Consider the following 3,299-nt stretch of genomic DNA (forward strand, 5'->3'; position numbering starts at 1 on the left):
GGGGAAAGAGGGGCAGCCTCGCTCTGGGCCGGCCGGCCGCGCCCGCCGATTGGCTGCGGAGCCCGAGCCCGGCGGCCAATAGGAGAGGGGAGGTAGAGGGAGGGAGCTGCGCGCGGCTGTGACGCGCGCGGTGACGGCGCGCGCGGGGCGGGGGGAGCGCGCGGGACGTTCGAGGTGTTTCGCCGGTGCCGTCAGGCGCCGCCGCCATCTTGGGTGGCGGGTTTGCCGGGGCGGGAGGGGGGGCGGCGGGCGGCCGTCCCCCCCCCCTGCGCTCCGTCACGGCCGTGCCCGCTGTTTTCTCAGCCGAAAGTCACCAACGGCTTATTCTTCGCCCCGCTCGGCTGTGTATTCGCTCCCCTCAAGGGACCGAAGGCATCGACTCGCCCCGCGCCACTTTAATGCCACTTTAAAATAATAATTTATTTTTTTTTAATAAAACTGTTTCACGGACGGCAGGGAGGGGCTGTCCGGGCTGGTGCGGGGCGGTGCGGGAAGGCCGTGCCCGCCCCCCGAAGCACCTGAGGGTAGAGGAGAGGCGGCGGCCCGGCCCCGCGCCGGTGCTCAGCGGTGTCACGCCTGTCAAGTTTCAAAAAGTACTTAGTAAGGAAGACTGAGCAAAACGAGCCACTGCAGCTGTCACGTCTGGCACGGTCCAGATTTGAATCCAAACCACTTTTCTTTGCTAGACTTCGGCCCTAAGCACAACTGATTTTGGAAAGAGAAGGCAGTAGGGCACAGGATCCAGCAGCAGGTGTTCTGGCAGCCTCTTCCGAGACAGGGGTAAGCTCTCCTCAAGAATTACCCTCACCTCTATGCAGATGTGTCTGCAGGATTCCGCTGTATTGGGCAATGTGCTCATTTATGCTGCACAGCAACTGTGGACCAAGCTCACAAGCAAGACTTAGTGGGAATATTTCTGACAGGGATGATCAGCATTGGGAGCAAAATTATTTTTCAATAAGATCAGATTTCATGGATCTTTCTAGTTTATCAGCGTGACGAAAAGAGGCCAAACTGGCTTCTTTGGGTCCCAGACTGGTTGCTGTCATCTTTTGGACTCTGCTATCTCGGGATTTTTTACAGGCCAACGTTGTACCAGTTTGATGATGACAGTTTAGTAGCGGTGGGTTTTGGCCAGTAGTAACTGCTGTAACTCCTTGTCAGGTGATGTAGGTGGACACTGTTTCCAAACTAATTACGAGCTTTCACCAGATAGGCTTCTCACTTTGAGTAGAGTCATCAGCGTTACATACATTTGTAAACTCCCTTCTGGGACTTAACAGCTTCCTTCCAGGGTGCTTTGTAACAAGCAACATTGCTTATGTGTTACAGAAACTGTGGTGAACTGTAAAAATTCATTCCCGAATTTGCATTGAACATACCAGAAAAGGGAATGATGCCGTGAAAATTCCATAGATGTGCTTCGTTTGAACGCAGCCCGAGACATTTTGTTTACACCAAATACTGTGGCTATCAGAAAATGTATATTTTGCATTACCAAATTGGAAATCTCTTATATTTGCTATGGCTTTTGTTATGTTGAGTTTATCTTATAACCCTGTACTTACATCTGAATGGTTTGAATTATCTGAAGTAGAACTCCTTACTTTTGATTTAATTTTCAGGCATATTTTAACGCTGCTTCCTTTTGTGATTAAAGATTGTGTTGTATGTTTTGCAGGGACATGCAAAATCCTTCATATTTTTTATTTTCTGTCATCTTTGAAATTGCCCTCGCTGAACACACCTATTGTAATCACATAGCTGATATGATGGAAATAGTATTACACTGGCAACCATGCTCCAATACTTTTTGCTGAATCACAGCTTTTCACATAATAAGCGTATGAAATCCAGAAAGAGACACCTAAAAATAACAAAAGTTTAATTAATAACTCTTAGAAGAGATGTGAAAATTCAGGATGCAGCTCTATGAATCTGTTATTCTGACTGGCTCATCTAGCTGTACATATAAAGTTCAGTTCCTTCTGAGGAAATTATACACCGATTGGAGGAAATATGAGAATTTTAACAAGTAAAACTGCTTTCCAATTTTATCTAAAAATAAAAGTATTGAAAAGTTACTATTACATTATGGCATGAAGTCATTGGTCTCAAAATAAAAAGTACTTTTTACAGATCTATCAATAATTTGCTGGTTAGTTGTAGTGCCACTTCCTTTGAGGAACAATTTTAGTGTCCCTGAGAAACATTTTTGCAGAATGACTTTTAAAATTTTGGGGCCCCAAAAAGGTTTCTTTGCGAATCAGTCTCTTAAAGCACAACTGAGGCTCTGTCTCAGCAGAACACGGTGATTAATAATGAAATTGGACTCTAGGACATTGGTACTAGTGTGTTACATTCCTGATCATGTCTTGAGAGTATAACTAGTCAGGCTATGAAGGTAAAAAAATATATGGTGTCTAAGACCCAACCTAGAAGTTTATGAAAGGAAAACCATTTTGCTCCAGCACTGCTCTTTTCATAGCCACCCTTTCCCTGTCTGTGCTAAACCATACACATGCCCATCCCACCTCTACCACCTCCCGCTGTCACCACACTGACTGACTACGTAGCACGGCCAGCACATTCTCCAGCGACCAGAACTGACTCAACGCCCTAACGAGTAACAATGACCTTTTAACGAAGTCATCTCTCTGTTGACCCTCCCTCTATGTTCTTGGAAAAAGATTGACAGAGACAAGGGACTGAGCAATAATCATGTCATTTTATGAGTAACCATTTGAAAATAACTAAGAATCACGGTGGAGAATCTTCCTTCAGATCCAGACCTGTCTTAAAATCCCATTGCTGCATCCTCAGATCTCACATACCGTGCTGGCGTGCGTACTTTTCTTACTGTGTACCTTCATATGAAATATAAGAACATGATTCGCTCTTATTAAATTATGTATGTTCAGAGGAAGCCTATCCTTCAATGGTCTTTGATCTGTATTTTTGATCTGGTATATCTGAAGAATAATTTATAGTGTGACTTCAGTGAAGACATAATCAGAGATGAATCAAGTACATTTTGTTTAACTGTAGTCTAATTAATCTGCTTAGCTCTCCAAGGAACAATTACCATGTTATTTTTGTATTGGTTTGGTTTTACCTCAGATCTGCAGTGCAAATCTCCCCACACTCGTAAGACTGATTTTGAGGAATAGACCAGTTCCCTTCTGAATTCTTGATCTGGTGGCATTGGGCTGTCTTTAAAAAAAAAATACAACAGGATATTTTGATTCTCAATTAGTTTCTCCTAGAAGGATATGTTTTGGCTAAATGTAGGTGCCTAC

The sequence above is a fragment of the Nyctibius grandis genome, chromosome 8 (genome assembly GCF_013368605.1).
Source record: "Nyctibius grandis isolate bNycGra1 chromosome 8, bNycGra1.pri, whole genome shotgun sequence".
NCBI lineage: Eukaryota > Metazoa > Chordata > Aves > Nyctibiiformes > Nyctibiidae > Nyctibius > Nyctibius grandis.